This window comes from Artemia sp. Qi Xiang Cuo, chromosome 11 (assembly GCF_049724085.1).
Source record: "Artemia sp. Qi Xiang Cuo chromosome 11, ASM4972408v1, whole genome shotgun sequence".
NCBI classification, from domain to species: domain Eukaryota; kingdom Metazoa; phylum Arthropoda; class Branchiopoda; order Anostraca; family Artemiidae; genus Artemia; species Artemia sp. Qi Xiang Cuo.
The window spans coordinates 26,663,260-26,683,536 of record NC_142804.1 but is presented as its reverse complement, the minus strand read 5'-3'; the positions used below and the strand labels follow the sequence as shown (position 1 = coordinate 26,683,536).

The 20,277-nt window shown below is 37.1% G+C and overlaps 1 protein-coding gene across 1 annotated transcript in view; it reads left to right on the top strand.

Annotated features, from left to right (window-relative positions):
- Nucleotides 1-5,468: 5,468 nt before the first annotated feature.
- The window catches only part of LOC148946813 (NBAS subunit of NRZ tethering complex-like), a 211,149-nt gene continuing 196,340 nt past the window's right edge, over nt 5,469-20,277 (top strand). Inside the window, exon 1 of the mRNA XM_089096616.1 lies at nt 5,469-5,518. The gene's annotated coding sequence lies outside the window, so the exon portion shown is untranslated. The remainder of the gene's footprint in view (nt 5,519-20,277) is intronic.

The window sequence follows — 20,277 nt, the reverse complement described above, 5'->3', positions numbered from 1 at the left end:
AACGTAGTTGAAAGTTCTGGAAATTAGTTCTTTGAGGAGTTTTTGAGGATGATAAACCCCTCAGAGCCCTCAGGGCAAGGGTTGTAAGTTATGCCTGGGGGCATATAAGTTTTTTTTATAGAAAGCGTTGTCATAGAAAATTCAAAAAGGAATAATTCGATAGAAAACTGAAATGGCTAGTATTTTTTTTGACAGTCAAAAGTGATCTAATGGCAAGTAACCCCCCTTTTGCACCCACCAGTTCCCGAATCACATACAATACAAACTTTGACATAGCCAATATATTGAATATGGTGAACAGTTCTGAAAATTATGTCTTTGACGATGACAACCCCATCACAGCCCTGAGGGCAAGGGTTGTAAGTTATAACCTGGGGCATATAAGGTTTTTATAGAAAGCAACGGTGTGGCGGCCAATAACTGCTGCTGTGTCGGGGTCTACTCTGCCAAGCCGGGCGTTCCAGTCTCCAGCTACAAAGAGTATGTCACGCCTTGGTGTCTTGTCGATGATTCTTTGTAGGTCATAATAAAAGGCATCTCTGACCGCGTCACTACTATCCCTTATCGGAGCGTACACGGCGATTATGTTTATGTGGCCTCTCAGTCTGATCATGGTGATCCTTGGTGACACTGGCTCCCAAGAGGTGACGCATGATGCAGTAGGACCATCTATTAGGAACCCAACTCCTTGCTGGCCGGAACCATCATTTTGGACCTGGTCCGCGTCGGCTACCGCGAACGCCGTAATAGTAGTATCTCTCTGCATTTGATCTTCCATATCCATAGGTGTTTCATAGGAATTGACTTGACCAAAGGCTCCCCAGACCCTTGGCGCCCCGTTGCGTTAGCCATTCTATTTGTCGGGCTAGGCTCCTAATTGAATGTTACACCACTCCACCGCTGTGAGGTGCAACTTAGGGCTCTCCTCCCGGCTCGCTAGGGACGGGGGCGTGAATCCTCGCTCCGAGGCCCCAACCATAGCTTGGGAGCACTCGTGCTTATCAGGCCCTGATTCCCACCTAGGAGGTCGGGAGGTTGGAGTGGCTGTGTTTAGGGAGTACCAACTCCCTAAACACTGACTTTCAGAGTAGTGACACAAGAATCCGTAGGCTGGTGAGCACCTTCATTACGACGTACGCAATATTACTCCAAATTTTCATAAAAAAACGCCTGATACTGGTAGCGAAATCACCTTTCTCCATAGATCTGGTTCCCGCGAACTATCTTGAACTGGATGACATGAAATTAGGCACCAATACCGAATGTTACCTGGAGGAACGCGGATGAAGGATTGCTGAGGACTCACTCAAAGCCTTTAAGGTCAACTGTCTGAGGATCTGCAAGCAGATGAGACAAAGAATAAGCTGGGAAGATCCAATTTTGTCCGATCTTAAGATTTTGGATCCCTGCGTTGCACTCGGATTTGAAGTGTTCATTATTTGCATTCTCGTGCGCTTTTCTACGCTTCTGGGAAGCGATGCAACGATTGTAGAACGCAAGAGAGAAAGCATTGACCGTCAGCTGCTAGAGCTCAGGTTGAGCCGAGCTGATCTTGGTCAAGATCTGGTCGACCAACCATCTGGTTTCTCGAAGAGTTTTTTGCATCTAAAGAACGGTATTGGCGACAAAACATTTGCTGATCTGTCGACCTTTATGTTGCACCTTTGTTGTCTTCCCCATACAAGAACTGCTGCAAAGTGACAGTTCTATTTCCTGTCGCATATGAAAACGATACTGCGTAGCAAGCTGAACACCGGGTTTAGTTAGTGCATTGATGATGACCAAACAGTTAGTTGGTAAAGCCGCTTCCCAGACTATTCCAAGTGATCTACTTGATAAGGCTATCAAATGGAGAGAGGCAGTTTGTAATAAAGAAGATCCTTGTTGTGCTGAACCTGACAGCTCACACTCCGACACTGAATAGACTACTGACTTTGATGGGGTGAGTATTTCGTTGCTTCTATGCATTCCAGCTCCAATGCAAAGGTTCAGCTCGTAACTTTTCCTCTTACCAACGGTAATTCATCCTTTTTCTCCTTTCGAAGAGAACAATTGTCTTTTCTCATTAAATCGTAAAGATATGAGTTGTAATTTTTACTGATCAATACAAATAAACCAATGACTTATCTTACGCTATATACTAGGTGAAAACGTTGGAATGAGCTTCAAGAACAGATTAAATAAAGATAAATTTGATCAGAAGTGAGGCTTGAAAATGAACTTTAAGGAGTTAAGGGATTCCAATATCTTTTCCTTAAAGCGCGAGAGGATTTCAATTTTTTTTTTTAACTCAATCTTGTAATGTTGATGGAATTTTCAATATTACGAAAGAAAAAACTTAATGTTTCTTCAAGACAAATCAGATTGTAAACAGATTATCAAAAAAATATTAAATTATTAAGATTTCAAGAAGTTTTCCCGTCTATTTTCTAAAATGGGTCTTTTTCTTAATTTTGAGAATTGTGAAGTTCTATTTTTTAATAGTTCAACTTCCTCTAATGTTCCCTTAGGTCGTTGTGGTTTTTCTATACACTCTGTTCCTGTTTTCGATGGTTGGGTATCACTGTTACTAAATCAATTTCTAGCCTTCGCCAGTACACTGTTCGTGATGTTAAAAAGGAAATTCAAATTGTTTTTTCTAAGCTTGCTGCCAATCGAGGGAAGCATAACAGACGAGAACTGGGTAGGCTATATTCTACTTTTTTATTATCATTCTGTCCTTTACCTTTCTGGTCTTTCCCCTTTTAAATAAGAACGACGTTAAACATATCCGGTCTTTTTATTTCAGATATTGTAAATTCTACTTTATCTCCCCCCCCCTTGGCATAGTAGTGGTAAAATAGTTCGTAAGTTTGAAGTTCTCGATTTTACAGCAAAGTTGGTTGTGCTGCAAGGAAGGCTTTCGGATTCATCTTTTTGTCGTTTTTCGCCTCATCATTCTTCAGTCCGTCTGTTCGGTTAGTTTCATTGCAGTGTATTTTACTTCATTTTTTCTCTTTTTTTTCCTTGTCTTACTCATAACTACGTTTATGACATGGCTTATAAGTACATTATTATTATTATTATTAGGAAAATAACTGAGAAAAGCCAAATAACTAGATCAGACCTAAAAAATGCAGCGCAAGTGGATTTAATTGTTTTGGTCCAGAATCAACATTACCTAAGGACATGTTTAGTTTTTTAAAATTCTTGCATTAGGATTCGTAATAGGAATTAGAGAAACATATCTCTTTACATTCGAACAGATTTCCCTTCAGCCTCTAAAGATTTCCTTTCAACCTTCAAGGAAAGTTCTATACATCTGAATCTAGCATTAGGTAACTGTTAATAGTATCTGTATATTTTGAAGGGTTTAAGCTACATGTAGAATTTATAATCCCATGACTCAGATCAGGTGTTACTCATCAGCGAGTATCTGTATATCAACAAATCAAATTAACCAATTATGCGTCAGATCAGTTATATTTTATCAATCAATATTATTATATAAACCAATCACATTTTTGGGTTTTTATGTCAATCCTGTTTTCCAAGACCTGAAGAACCGTAGCAGTGATAATTGTTTTTTTTCTTCATTGGAAAACTTCACAGCATTTACTTGAGAATCATATGCAAGCGGTCTAGTTTAAGCCTTACGTGCAAGACAAACGTGGCTGGCTAATTTTCAGTACCTATTGCTTTAGATTAGAAGTTGCGAGAAATTGTACTCGGATCATCAAAATTTAGCGTGGTTTCTAAGAAAATAGGTGGAGTGCTTTGAAAATATGATTTGTGAGAACTTGAAATTCATTCCCCTGTTGCCCGTTTGAAGACTGTAATATCATAACCTAAGTTGTATAGAGCTGTATGTGGGCGACCAAGTTTGATGTCTAGTGATTGCTTTAGACCTCGGCAAAATTACCGTGCGAACGCCCCTTTTCTTTTTTCATGATCTACCAACTTATTTTACTTTTACAAGAAGTTTTGTTTTGTTTTAGTTAAATACAATTCATTAAAGCAGATTTCTGGTCCGTTAGGTTTTGAAATGCTCAAAATTTAGGAGCACTGCATGATTTTAACTTAAATTAAACAAAAATACAGTGAAGAATTTTTCGCTAGATAATTCAGTCCTACAATTGCCTTAAGTAGCTCAGCGCTACTTCTAAATGTTCAGAAAACGGCAAGATAGAGGAGTTGTTAAACAATTTTAACCACTTGACCAACCGGTTGGCTGAATGATTAACTGATCGACGTCTTTTGTTCTAGATCCCGGAATCTGGTGGAGGAATCTGTTAATGAAGACTGAACTTAACAAAGTTGTTTTGCAACAAACTACATCTTTTTATTTTACCTTCCATTATCTTGCGAACTTCTATCTAAGCAACGTAATTTGCCATTTTATCTCCTTACATCATAAGTTGCGCTATGGGGCGAAACTTACAAAATTTGATAGAAAATGCACGAACCAAAAAATTAATAGTTCCTGCCTCGTATTGCGAATAGATTTTTAGTCTGGGAATTGGAATTTCTGTCAGGTTAGCAAATGGTCTTTAAGGAAAATCCTATGTGTCTGAACTTAAGATGCAATTACACTATGCGGAAAACCGTCTAGATGGGATCTTACGTTTTTCCATGCAGATTGAACAATTTCATTTTCAAGTTTAAGGCTATGTAGGTGATCATAGGTCAAAATAAACATTTCGTTGTTGCAGCTGTTCAGACCTTGTCACACCCAGATAGGTCCTTACTACCTACTGAAGATCAACGAGTTGCATCTTTTTCGCATAACTCATGCAATTATCGAAGTGAAAATGAGTCTCGATGATTGGTCCTTTACTTTCCGACTAAAATAGGTAGCGGTATTTATATAAAATTTCGCTCTTTTGACATTCTCATGACGATATCTTTCTGTCATCTATTGAAATTGAAAAGCACTGCATGTAATTTATATGTAGCGTTAATGTCAAAGCTAGAAATACCTGCAGAAATCATGCAGGGAACAGACCACTAGGTAGCATGCAAAGGGTGGATCCAGGATTTTTTTTTTTTGGGGGGGGGGGTACTAATTTTTGACTTTTTCGGGGGGGGGGGGTACTAATTTTTGACTCAGTTTTCGATTAATTTTACTGATTTTTACCTAGGTTTTACTAATTTTCGACTTATTTTCGACTCGGTCAAAAATTTAGGGGGGGGGTCAAACCAGGTACCCCCGCCCCCTGGATACGGCCTTATAGCATGCCTTTCGATTTTCCATGTCGTGTTTTCGGACCAGAGGCTGATTTTCCCAGGTTTAAGTATCTTTGATAGTAGCATTCTGGTGCTGCTACTTCAGAGTAACAAATGTAAACTGTAGTAAAAACGTAAGAATGCCTGAACACGCTCTAAAAGTGGTCACAGGTTTTTTGACAAATTTCACAGGTTTTTGGGCATTTTTTTCACAGGTTTTCAAAATTCGTAGTGGCAACACTGATTAACGATCCTATCTCTATAGAAATTTTTGAATGCATTCAATTTGTGGAATTGCTTGAAATAGTTAAAGGTTTGAACAATTGTCACTAATAAAAGATAGAGAATAGTCTAAATGTTTCTTAATTTACAAATAAATTTCTATTATCCAGCTAGATATGTAGGTCTAACTTGTTTTTCTTCCCAGTCAGCACATAGGCTAAGGCCTATGTTATCATACAGGCCTAGGCTGAGGTAGGCTACCTTTTATTGGCATAATGTGTTTCCAATAGAACGCTTATCATTATATAAGACTTTATATAAGACATCATTATATAAGACAATCTGAAAAATTGAGTAGCCTATCAATCTACTAGTGTTGGTACTTGACTGGCCTCATGAAATCAGTGTCAGTCCAGTGAAAAAGTAATTTTGATGTCTCTAATACACCACCATATTTACTACTTTACCAGAACACTCTATTTTCTTCATCAATTAAGGTGAAACTCTAGTCAAGCTATCCAACTTGGAAAGGGGTTAGGCTAGGTTAGGAAAATGAAACTTCCAGCAATGAATCCAGGGCCAAAAACATGCTGGGAAGATATTGCAGTAGAAATTTAGAATTGTGACACCTGATAAGGAGACATGTTAAGAAAACAATTCTTACTTTAAAATATGTATAATGATCCTAGTTAATATAGGCCTATTATCCAAGGGGAGAACCTTTATCATCAAGTCTTTCCTCTAAAAATCCTTCTTTTTCCAGTTTAAAAGAAAAAGTTTCCAAAAACCACCACATTGAGATATAGTACTACCTCTATTGTTACCAAAATTTTAATTACTAGTAATAGTAATAGTATTGAATAGAGGTAGTACTATATCTCAGCATGGTGGTTTTTAGAAACTTTTTCTTTTAAGCTGGAAAAAGAAGGATTTTTATCTAAAATAACAGGAATGCAACTCCTCCTCAAATAACAGGAATGCAATTCCTGTTATTTGAGTAGAATTTTAAGCCATATCATTGGGTCTTTTCCAAATTTAGGAAATGTATTTTCAGATCTTTATAACCTCATAAATTGGGATTGAGCAAAGCTGTTGACCTGAAAACAGTTTTGTTGTACTTCATTTAAGCAGAAGACCTATTTTGCAAGGTTTCAGTTTTATAACACAAATATTTGTAAGGCCATCTAGAGGGAAAAGGAGTAGAGGTAGATACTTCAAAATAACTTCCCAGGACATACTTTAGAGTCATCCCTGAAAATTTCATTTTCCTAACCTATCCATTTTCCAAGACAGCAAAACAGCTAAACTAGAATTTTACCCAATATGGGTAAATTTTCATGGGTACATTATTTTACGTTTCCAGTTTCTTTTTCTCTGGTTTTAGTTTTGAAAGTACTGGTTTTAGTTTTGAAAATGAAAAAGTTGGTCTCTAATGTAAAGGTAAGAGATAACTTTTTGTCTGAATAGAAACATCTGAGACTTAGTAAACTATCAGTGATATACATTGACTACCATGTACAATAACAACTGGACAGTGCTGATTCCAAAGAGGGAATTCTCCATAGAGGGAAAACGCCCACATTCACCACAAAATAACAGCCCTGGTTTGCCACTCTAGGACTGGCAAACATAGAATGCTAAATTTTTCCAACACACTTTATTGATATTTACTTCATATTTTGTCAGATACACTCAATAAAGAAGCAACAATCCCATGTACTTTAGCCTGAAAGATTCAGTATGGTTGAATCAAACCTTGCTTGACCCAGAAAAATAGCTTGGTGAGGAAACTCAAAATAAACTTGAACTAAATAACTTCTCTGACTTAAAATTACCTCAATTACCTTAATTTGCACTTTGAAGTGATAAGGTCCATACAATCTAACTTATTTTAGGGTATAATGGTTCAAAAACCATTCCAGCAGAAGAAAGGAAGAAGGGTATGGACTGTCAGCTGGTCCAAGCTGCTATAATCAAAGTTACTGTAAAGAAACAGAACAAGAAAACAGCTGCAAAAAATATAGAGTAACCATGGACAATTCTGAGGGGATACATCACCAAGAGTGAGAAACAGGATGGGGATATTGAGCTTCTGCCTCTCTCATTTTTCTCACCACTTTATGTTACAAGACAGATCTTTACAAAAGAACAAGAAAATGCTCTTGCTAAATACTTGCAAGTTGTGTGCCATATGCATTATGGTTTAACACCACTTGAAGTTTGTCAGCTTGCTTGCAGGTATTCTCTTGCCAAAGGACTCACCATCCCAAATTGGATCCCAAAGGATCACCATCCCAAAGGACTCACCATCCCAGGTGAAGATTAGTGTCATGGTTTTATGGCAAGACACCCACATCTTACTGTAAGAGCACACTAAGCAACAAGTCTCAGCTGTGCAACTGCTTTGAATTATGTGACAGTTGAAAGATTTTTGGAAAATCTTGGTGATGTGTACAAGCACCACAAATTTACAGCACAAAATATTTGGAATGTAGACAAAACTGGACTATCAACAGTTCACAAGCTAGGAAAAATTGTTGCAGCAAAAGGACAGAAATAGGTTGGCAAGGTAACATCAGCAGAAAGTGGGCAGAATATTACTATGTGTATTTCTGTCAGTGATATGGGTAATAGCAACCCCCCTGTTCTTATTTTTCCTTGCAAGAATTGCTCTGAAATTTTACTGAAAGGAGCACCATTACTCATAGGTCAGAAATGGCTTCTGGTTGGATGTGTAATGAACAATTTCTTGTTTGAATGAACCATTTTATCAGTCATACAAGACTGAACAAGTCTAATCCTGGGCTTCTAATACTTGACAATCACATTAGTCATTACAGTAGTGAATTGCTTGACTTAGCCAAAGAAAACAGAGTTGTCATGCTCACCATTCTCATACAATGCATAAGCTGCAACCACTTGACAGGTCAGTTATGTTTCCTTTGAAGGCTTTGTACAACAGGGAATGTGTGACTTATGACAGAGCATAAATGCAAGAATGTCTCAATTTATAACATCTCTGAGCTTTTGGGAAAAGTGTGTCCCAAAGCACTGACCCCAGAAAACACAATCAGTGGTTTTTGCTGCACTGACATTTTCCCTTTCAACCCTCAGATTTTCAAAGATCACGAGTTCTTCAGTTCATATGTCTCTGATCAACCATCTACTTCAAACCATGGTGACATAGAACCTCCATTGCCCATTGCTTCTTCTGCTGACAATGGCTAATCAGCCCACCAACCATGAGAACAATACCCAATCTTTCTCATGATTACCTTTATATGGACAAGCTGAAAAAACTTCTCTGGACTAGTTAATATGTCTCCATTTCTGGAAGATTCTCCAAGAAAACAAATCAGACATGCAGTGAAAATAAAGACTACCAAAATTTTGACTGATACCCCAGTGAAGGAAAGAATCCACCAGGAAGAGAAACTGAAAGCTGCAAAAAAGAGGAAGAAAGAACAGAAAACCCAGGAGAAGAAGAATGCAAAGAAGGCTAAATTGCAAGAAGCAAGCAAGCAATTGTTCCTCAAGAGGAAAGTGAGTCTAATCATGTTGGGATGGAGCTTGACAATGACAGTGAGGACAATCTTAAGCTAAGAGAAGATGCAGGAAACAAGCCAATAAAAGTTGTCAACTTTGTTTTAGTTGGACTTGCAGGTAAAAAGAGGGCTAAGTGCTTCTTTGCTGTGAAAGTTTTTAAGGAATACCAAGTTGTACTTGATGTTCTATTCTTGAAGTGCATAGAATCAAGCAAGTTTGTGCTTACCTAAGAAGAATATTGCATCTGAAAGTCTGAGGTTTATATAGGATTAAGTAAGCCTTCTGTCTCAGGTGGGACTTCAAGACTTGCCAAAATGCTAAAGTTTGGTGTTCACCTTTCAGGATACAAGATGCATTACTTGGTAGTAGTGTTCCATCTAGAGAGATGGCCTTCAATAGTAAACTTAGCTAGGATTTGATTTATAGAAGGTGGGTCTTTGAGTAGGCTACTGTCCTAAGTCTATTAATTATTTGTATCTGAATTCTGAAAGACAATCAAAATCTGATAAACAACAAATTCTAGGACTAATTCTTGAGGAGTAAGAGCTTTTCTTGACTTAAGACAGTGGCAAAAGTGGGCCAATCTGTGGTGAACTTGAACCAGGGTGGCCCTGGTTTGCCAGTTTTTGACTGCATCAGTGTAACCCATTTTCCTGCTATATCCAGAAACATTGGTCACCAGGGATTTTTTTAGAGATATGCCAAACATGAACATATACATGACAACTTTCAGAATTATTTAAAGTTGAAAACTGTGTTTACAAAACATAAATAACCAGAAAATTGGCAAATATGGGCCAGTCTCCCCTAATTGATTTCTTGTCACTTGTACTTGTAAATGTCTTGTAACTAAAGTTTGCTTTTATTCAAAGTGGTAGGTTTTACCCTGAAATTTGTACAAAAATGGCAGAAAAGGATAAAAATGTGTCACCCTTGTATCTTCTCCACATGCAAGGGAAAAAAAATGCAGTTGTTAGTGCTAAATTGAAAAGTTTCTTGCTGATTTTCAGGGTTCATATCTGTTTTAATAATTGCTTTTCCAGACTATCTATTTTCTGGAAAACTGTGACTGAAAATAAGAAGTGGAAAACCCAAATGGAAGTTTGCACCAGTTGAATTTTGCTTGGAGCTTATTCCAGGCAAAAATTCAAGTTATCCTCCCAGTCAAGTGCAAGCTATTTTCAAGCAAAAAATTACAACCCGCTTCAGGAATTTTACACGAATATTTCCAGGTGTGTCACTGAATGGAGGCAGGGCAGCAGCAGCTGTGGTAATTCCTGAATATTCCTTAAATATATCCACTAGGCTTCCAAATGCCACATCCATCCTTGTGGCTGAGCTAAAGACTATGTTTGAAGCTGTAAATGCCATTAATAAAAAGCCTCCTGAATCTAGGAAGGTGATCTTGCTCTCAGACTCTAACTCTGCCTTACAGCTCATGAGCTAAGTCCTCAGGCCAGTAATAGACTCTGATATAGCAAGTCTTAGGAAATTAATGTGGAGTATTCAAGAAAGAAATATCAAGCTTTATTTACATCATCTGCCAAGTCACCAAGGTATTAAACATAACGAGGTAGCCGATTTACTTGCAAATAAAACAACAGACATCCACATAGAACCAACAATAAAATCAAAAACTCTATGTGACGTAATTTGGAGAAGAATTCCCAAGAAGAATCTACCACAGCTAGTACTCGTTTTTCCTTCACCTGAAGAAAATGTCCTATACTTCCAACTTCAAAGTGATACATTGATCCTGAGGAAAGAAGAATATGACTGGAAAAAAAAGAGGGGATCCAAATTGTAGATTTTGTTCCTTAGTCCCTGAGACTTCACAACACCTCATCTTTAGCTGCAATAGTATTGCAAAGTCAGCAAATAAAACAAGAAATATTTTATCAAGATTGAAAATAAAGCCTGACACAAGTGAACTGCTTAACATCAAGCTGCCAGGAAATGAGGAAAGAATACTATTTCAGGAGATTGATTTGTTTTCTAAAGTGGAATGACATAGTTTAGTATGGTTAATGTGATCCTGAAACCTGCTTCAGTTCAGTTAAGTGGAAGTATAATTGGAAAGAGGAATATGAATATTTGAATGAAATAAACCAGCAGAAAATGTTTTGTATGAAACCAAAAGGAGACTGTTGTTAGACTCCAAGTGTTGTTTCTCAAAAGAAAAGAAGGAAAACTGATCATCTCCATGTTCACATCTTTTGAAAATTTTTAAAAGATGAATCTTTTCAAATAGTTTTGCAACAACCAAAGAAAACATAATTGGATTCTAGGAATTACAAGATTGAGGGTCGTTATTCATTTTTGGGACCCATGTTACAATTTCCTTGCATAGTGCAGTCAGTACAAATTGCTGCATAATACAAGCTTGGAAAAGCAATACCATATATTCAACTAGTTTTGCAGTACTGTAATGTTCAGGTTGCAGTCTGTCAGAGCCAGGAGCTTTGCCTTAATTAAGGAGAAAGATTAGTATAAGAATTGACAATGGTGTGGTAGAAACAAGATTCCAGCTATGATATTGTCAAGAAAAATGGTGAAGGAGAATCTGCCAAAATGTTGTTTCCAGCGGAGGGCTATCAGAGAAAAATGAGGAGAAGTGTCGTCCCCAAGAAGTTACATCAATAGGGTTAGAATGTAAACAAAAGAAAGAAGTGAACTTCGATGCTCAATAATACATTGATGCCTGAATAAATTTTGTAATATGAACATTGTAATTTCTGAAGTAATCTTTTTTTGTTTGTTGAAGGGATACTTTGAGTTGAAAAATCAATGAATGATTATACAATTTGTTTTCTATACATTTGAAAGAAAGTATTTAAGTAGAAAAAATTAATAATTAAATTGACTGCAAATTTAAGTAATGAAACAAGATTGATTGTGTAAGATATAATGATATTAATTTCTGAAAGTCTCAGTAATTCTTATTATCAATGTCATAATGCTAAAAGAGGAACTGCTTCTGATGCATTTCTTTTTTTTTTAGTAAAGTGTCAGTGACACTCTTGCCTTTAGAGAGTTTTTTGGAGTACCCTCCTTTTTTGTGGTAATTTCTGTTTGTTTTAAATTTAACTTGATTTTTTAGTTTAATTTTTATCTGTTTTAGGTTTGATTTATTCATTCCTAACAGTATCTGTAGTCTTTTTTTAAATGATCTTTCACTTTAATTACTTTAAATTACCTTAAATCATATCTTCTAGTGACTAAGGTTGAAGAACCTGTAGATGTTGCCAGTTAACGTTGACTTGAAATTCATGTCACAGTTCATGAGTGGATCATCACTATTTACATATACAGTTTGGTTTCATTGTTGGGTGTCACTAGATGCATTGCCAGCCAGGCATGTTTGAGGGCTAAAAGGAGTGGGTGGCACCTAATAGACCCTGTTGGATGATACTGGTTCATCTCACTGTGTCTTCAATGACTTGCCACTCCAATTGCAGTCAACACCAATCTTGAAGCTGTCAACTGATCTGGTGGACATTGTAGATTTGCTGAGTGAATACCACAGTGAATACCAAAAACGCAATTGGTGAAGAAGTTGAGCTTCTCATGCTTTCTGCTAAATTTTTGATGCAGTTTTATGGGATTTCATTGTGTTCTGGTGTATTCACTGTGATCAAAAACGGGCTTAATGGTATCACTAGTCATCATCTTAAATGCAAGGATGACATCTCTTCTTTTTCTATGGTACATTAGGGTAGTCAGGTCAAGCTTTTCTAGTTGTTGCTTGTAGGAGATTTGTTTATTTGGCAAAAGTGAGCTTGGTTGCTCTATTCTGGACCTTCTCAAATGTCTTCATGTCACAGTTAAAGTGTGGGTTGGCAACCAACATGCCAAACTCAAGATGGGGACAAACAAAGGCTGTGTAAAGCTCCTTGATAACTCTAGGTTGGCAACTTGTCACTGAACATTTGATCAAACCAATGACCTTGTTTGCAGGGATTGGCTGCAGTCACTTTTTGTCACTTTGCTTAGGATATGTCACTTTTTAATTGAATTTGTTACTAAAGTCACTTTTTTGTTCATGTTTTGAGCTTTTTTTTCAGCAATTTAGTGAACTAAGAGAAGTTTTGACATTCTTGTTCCTAGAAAAGGTAAGTTCACTCTTGATAAATAATCCTTCCATAGCTGCTCATAGGCCTCTGTTCACTGAGCATCCACCCAAATTGGCTGCTTTAAAGATGGACATTTTGCTCCAGATTCTTAAGTTATGTCCCCAGTTTTTGCTTCTCTTTTTGTGTTTGGCTGATTTCTATAGAGGGTGCAAATTAAGACTGATAAGTTTAAAGGACGTCAAAACGTAAGAAGGAATAAGTATCTTCCATTGGCTTTGTGGGTTTATACTTGATTGCAATATATGAGTTAGGGAGAAGGCTCTCTAAATCAATTTCAGGTCCCTTTGAGTTATGGGTAAGACGAAATTTTCGGAAAACTGGTTTGGTAGGGAAGATGGTACTGGACACATAGTCCAAGAGTGGTGTGCCAAGAATAGTTTTACTGTAAAATATGCAAAAAGACACTCAATCTGCCAAAAAGTATTTCAAGCTCTTCTTCCACATGCCACCAGAAAAGAACAGAAGATGAAGGCGTCTACTGTGCTAAACCCATGTCAACTCAGACTCACTGGTTCATCTTCAACTGAAAACAAGTCACAATCTGGAAATGCTCTACCCAAGAGGAAACTTGAGATATTCTGCAAGAGAGATGCGGCTTCAAAGGCAGAAATAATATGGCTCTTGAAGATCATAGCCAGTTTTTTTGCTGTATCTTTGTGTAATGGTGTTGTTGATGTCTTTCAAACTATGTTCCCTGGTGCTGTCCTAGAAGGCTTCCCGTTAAATGCCAAAAATGACTTGTGTTGACAGAGGCAATTTATCCTTATTTTAGGGAAATTTTAGTTGAAGACATCCAGATGTTTAACTTTGTACTGGAATATGATGAGACCACCAACAATTCTGGGCTGAAAGAGCTCCAAGTAAGGGTCTGGTACTGGTTGAAGGGTCAAAAACTAGTTGTAAGTAGAAACAAAGACCAAACTGCCTTTCCATCATACATATCAACAACAAGAAGAGCAATAGGGAATTCTATTTTAGTTTTTTCTCCTTTGAATTTTTGTTCCTTCAAGAATTTAAACTAAAATTTTCATTTTAATGGTCATATTTTATTGCAAGTCTTTTCTTTTATATATTTATGTTTTGCTGTAGACAGCCCGTGGACATAGGGTCGAAATATTCACTCAAATATATAATTCCACTGTCTTGCAAAAAGAATTCCTTATTGTTGTTCTTGTTACTAATGTTTCAAATTTAGTTATTATTTGGTATCTTAGAACATATTATCTGGGACATGCTACTAGTGAGGATCTGCACAAGAAGCTCCTCCAGTGTATAGAAGATGAAGACTTCCACTTGAGAGACTGTTGATGCTTGCAAGTCATAGTTGAGCTGTCAATAAGAAAATTTGGTCAATTGTTGACTTGGAAAAGAAAAAGCGGTACTCAAAAGGTCTTTTAAATATCGGTACCTGCAACATCCACGCAGTGCATAATGTATTCTAAAAAAGATTACAGGAACTCGGGGAGGAATGTTCTGATATGATAATTGCTGTTTACCATTTCTTCAGCGGATGGTCTGCTTGTTGTGCCAATTCTAACCAGTGTCATCTAAAAGTTAAGGCTCCATGACATAAGTTTGTAAAGCCTGTCCCCACTAGGTGGCTTACCATAGGAGAAGCTGCAGACCAATTGACCAAGCAGTGGCCTGCTTTGATTGAATATTTTCTGGATCTCATGCCAAAAAATAAGAATGTAAAGCACTTTATTTCAAATTCGAAGTATCTGAAATTGTTATTTGACTAAGAAAGCCAACAATGAAAGCAGAAATAGAGTTTGTTGTGAGTTCTGTATTTGTGAGTTTGTTGTGAGTCACTGTATTCACTGGAGTATTTCAAAAACAAGAGCTGTTGATTTATTTGCTGAATTTTGAGTTGCGTTGCTTATGCACAGTTCTTTTCAAACAGATTGTACATGCTGATGGTATCAGCCATCACCTTGCTGTGGGGTTTGAAAGCATAGACAGTGCTGCAGAAGTATAACTAGAGCAACCTTTGTGTAATGAGCGGATCCAGGCAGCTCTTGCGTCTTTGAAAACAACTCAGAAAGATAGGAAAATTTTTTTCCAGGAGTAATGAAGCACATCAAAGCTGCTGTAAAGTATTTATTGGTGAAACGCCCTGTGAACAACGAGTTTTTTTGAAGCCTTAGCTGCCTCAGCCTTCTTATGCCGGATTCTCAGCTGATGGGTTGCAGTGACATTCTCTACATTGCAAGAAAACTTTCGTTTGAGACAAACATAGAGGACCGTGTGTTACCACCCACAAACAGTCCAGGAATTGATAGCTATTGCTAAAAGATCCTAGAACTTAAGACTCCAGGTGCTTATGTGAAATATCAGGCCTTGGGTCGAGTGGTTAGAGCAGCTCTTTAGCTCTGCTATGGAAGCGCAGACATGGAGCAAGGATTTTCTTGTTCAATTCAGTTGATGACTAGCATACAAGCCCATACAGAGGTGCGGACCCTAAACGCTAAAGCTTTTGGTGCTGATTCTCTGTGCAACTATGAGAACAAACCTTAGCTTGTGCGGATCACAAAGAAGCTGCTGTGTTTTGCCAGATCAGCTAGAGCTGGTAAAGTATAATAAAGCATAGTTTAATAAAGTAAACTATGTAGTTTACTTTATTGGACAAAAACAGGATGATGATGCTGAATTGGCAGTCCAGGACCTGGTCAGAGGAAGCAGAAAATAGTGGAGCTAGAGTGAGACATTTCACAAAAAAAGGGATGGCTAAACAGAAGAATGAAATTGGTGATACTCTTTTGAAGGAAGCAGGAGAACGTCCGAAGAAAGGAGTAGAAGAGAAGAACTTTTTGAACATTGGCCTGGGTGAGAGCATGCTGGATGCAGCACTAAAAGCTCGTTCCGAAGAAATGGAAAGGCCATCCCTTAACCCCCAGCCCCAATCTGAAAAAATACCTTGGTATGCTAATCGGTTCAAGTTTCCTAAGTTCCTTACTAATGCTGACAGCTTAAACTTCGAAAAACTAACCGAACTCGAGGGTATCACTGAAATTCCGAATATTAATGTCATAGCTGTAACAGAGGTTCATGCACGAAACCCTGCTATCCTTAAAATAAAAAATTACTCCAAGTTCATTAAGCTTCGCCCTTCCGACCACCCACTCAGAAAAAAGGGAGAGGTATTTTATTCTTTGCTCAAAATAACCTTCAGCCGAAACTCATTTCTACTCCTAACCTCTCCAAGTGTGATGAAATCCTCTGGCTTAGTGTAAGACCAAAGATTCTCCCCCTATCTTTTAATATAATAGTAGTAGTAGTTTTTTATTATTCCCCAAACCAAAATATCAACCAAAAACTTAAATTTATCCAGCAATTCCAGACTAGTGCTGACTTTGTTTTATCCAAGTATCCAAATGCTAGTATTTTTTTTATTAGGAGGTGCAGATGACCTCAAGATAGACTCCATTTGTACCTGTCTTAATATTAGACAATTAGTTAAAATTCTGACAACAAGAGGAAATATGTCCCTTGATGTCATTTGTTCTAATATGAATAAGTTTTACAGTCCCCCCAAGCCCTGCCTCCATTAGGTGGTAGTTACCATAACTGTGGCCTTTTATCCCCTTCCTTGTCTTACCTACACTCTTTCACAACATCAAGCGGATCTTACCGTCCCCTTTGTGTTTCTGGTCTTTTTTCATTTGGCTCTTGGTTGCCTAAGGAATATTGGTCCGAACATGTATGATCTAAATAATCTTGATGACAAAATCCTTACTTTCCACAAAAAACTGAATGACAATTAAATGGCTCATTTTCCCGAAGAAAAGTTTAAAAATGCTCTAATTATAAACCCTATATAAATGATCATAGACAGCGCAATAGCGCTGCCTAAGTAAAGAACGATGTTGGCACAATGTATTATTTATTTATTTATTTTTTTTTTCCTTTAGACCAGGGCACTTCGTATCGAAGGAGTTGTCGTAGGAACTTCGAAAAGGGCTCATTCGATTGGAAATTGGAGTGGCTTTTGGCCTTTTTTAATAGTTGAAAGTAATTGGAAGGCAACTAACACCCCTTCCACGCCCACTATTTCCCAAAACACATCCAATCAAAATTTTGAGGTAGCCATTTTGTCCAGCGTAATTGATTTTCAGATAGAAATCATATTTTTGAGGAGGAAACTCCCCCACAGCCCTCAGGGCAAGGAATGGTAGTTATGCCCTGGGAGCATATAAGGTTTTAATAGAAAATATTGTCGCAGAAACTTAAAAGGGCTCATTCGATTGGAAATTCAAAGGGCTAATGCCCTTTTTAATAGTCGAAAGTGATTGGAGGGCAACTAACCCCCCTCTCCCGCCCACCTTTTCCCCATACACATCCAATCAAAATTTTGAGATAGCTATTTTATTCAACGTAGTTGAAAGTTCTGGAAATTAGTTCTTTGAGGAGTTTGTGAGGATGACAACCCCCTCACAGTCCTCAGGGCAAGGGTTGTAAGTTATGCCCTGGGGGCATATAAGTTTTTTTTATAGAAATCGTTGTCGTAGAAGATCCAAAAAGGAATCATTCGATAGGAAATTGAAAGAACTAGTACCATTTCGAATAGTTGAAAGGAAGTGGATGGTTAGTAACCCCCCTCTGAGACCCACCATTTCCCGAAATACATCCAATCAAAATTTTTAGATAGCAATTTGGTTCAAAGTGGTTGAAAGGTCCGGATATTATGTCTTCGACGATGATAACCCCCTCACAGCCCTGAGGGCAAGGGTTGTAAGTTATACCCTGGGGCATATAAGGTTTTTATATAAAGCATTGTCGTAGAAACTTCAAAAAGGGCTCATTCGATTGGAAGTTGAAAAAGTTAGTGCCGTTTTTAATAGTCGGAAGTGATCGGAGGGCAACTAACCCTCGTCTCACGCCGAACATGTCCCCAAACATATCCAATCAAAATTGTTAGATAACACTTTTGTTAAACACTGTTGAAAGTTCTGGACATTTGGTCTTTGAGGATGAAACCCCCCCCCCCCAGCCCTCAGGGCAAGGATTGTAAGCTATGCCCTCGGGGCATATAAGGTTTTTATTGAAAGCATTGTTTTAGAAACTTCAAAAGGGCTCTTTCGATTGGAAATTGAAAGGGCTAGTCCCTTTTTAACAGTAGAACGTGATTGGAGAGCAACTAACGCCCCTCTCACGCCCACCATTTCCCCAAACACATCCAATCAAAATTTTGAGATAGCCGTTTTGTTTAACGTTGTTGAAAGTTCTGGAAATTAGGTCTTTGAGGATGACAGCACCCTCACAGCCCTCAGGGCAAGGGTTAACAGTCATGTTCTGAGAGCATAAAAAGTTTTTGTTGATAGTGTCGATGTAAGAACTCAGGAAGGTCTCATTCAACTGAAAACTGAAAGGGCTTGTGCCTTATTTAATAATTGAAATTAACTGAAGAGCATGTCATTATTTTAGTAAAGATCAATTTGGGTACAATGTATTATTATTATTATTATTTTTTTTTTGTTTGAACCACGGCACTTCGTATCGAAGGAGTTGTCGTAGGAACTTCGAAAAGGGCTCAATCGATTGAAAATAGAAAGGGCTAACGCCCTTTTTAATATTCGACAGTGTTTGGAAGGCAACTAGTCCCCCTCTCACGCCCACCCTCGAATCTGCCCATTATGTTTAAAAGATAAATGCTACCTTAAGATTAAATCAAAATGCACTCTGTTAATGCTATTTCCCAATAAGGCATCTCAGCAGTATCCTAAGAACGACTGAGGGTATTATGTTCAAACTTTCGGGGCTACTTCTGCTCTCAAAATTTAACCAAATAAAAATAGTGTAAGTGTATCCAAGCTATCAAAGAAAGTAAACAGATTTTTTTTTTGTTAGTGGTATCAAGATTACTATTTTAGGTCAATTAGAGCAGGTATGAAACTTAATTAAACACTAATATTTGTGCCCAGATTTTTAAAAGGATCTATGTTGTTAAAAAATGCTGAAAATTTTTCTCCAACATACAAATAGCAGGCCAAACTATAAAGTCTTAAAAAAACGAAAAGATTTAAATTGTTATTTTCTTTTTCCCGGAAAAAACTATGTCAATATAAAATGAACAGAAATTAATTTAAAAAAAACTTTTTCCACCATATAAGTTTTTCAAAGAAAAGTAAAAAACTCCATTAAACCAAAAATGAGCAAAAATTAAATAAAATAATCTACCAAGCGTGAAACTACCACAAATCAGCATCGATAAATAAATGAAACCCAAAACGAACAGAAATTGCAATAAATATCCAAGTCAAACTCAAAACGAGCAGAAATTAACAGGGCTCAACCCCCTGAGCATTCCCAAGGTCAGAACATAATTTGCACTTTACTGAAAATAATACAAATGAATGTGCATTGTCAGTTTAATATACATATACTAATATTTAATAATCAAAATGTTAATATTATTTGATTTACTAAAGTTATAAAAGTAAAAAAATTTAAATTTTTTCAGTAAAGTGGAAATTATGTTCTGGCCTTGGGAAGGCATAGAGGTTTTGAGCCCTACTCATGTTAATTTCCGCTGGTTTTGAGTTTGACTCGGTTATTTATTGTAATATCTGTTCCTTTTGGGTTTCATTTATTTATCGATACGGATTTGAGGTAGTTTCACGCTTGGTATATTATTTGATTTTATTTTTGCTCATTTTTGGGTTTAATGGAGTTCTTTACTATTCTTTGAAAAATTTATTTGGTGGAAAATGTTTTTTTGATTAATCATATTAAAATGCTAATCCGGAAAAATTGAACTTATTCAAAAGAGGTAAACTAGAGGAACCAAATAATTTAAGAAATTACAATTGCTACAAATTAGAAAATTTGCCTGAATTTTTTACAAAAATAAAGTTGAAGACCTATGCCAGGATAAACCCAAAAATTGGTATTCCCAAATCAAAATACTTGCCGGCAAGTGACCAGAGCCACTAAACTTTAATTTAGAGGAACCTCCAAAGACAACAAAAAATAATCTGAACGAGTTTCTTGCTTCCTTCGTCCAATGTCTCCCTCCCCTATCCTATGTAAATCCTAGTGTGGCAACCCCCTTTAATTTCCTTAACATTTCCCCATTTGATGTGGTAAAAAAAATTGAAACATTAAAAAAAAATTAAGTACTTGCCCACTGGATATTCCTGTCCTACTTATTAAAGCCTTTAGTGATTACCTC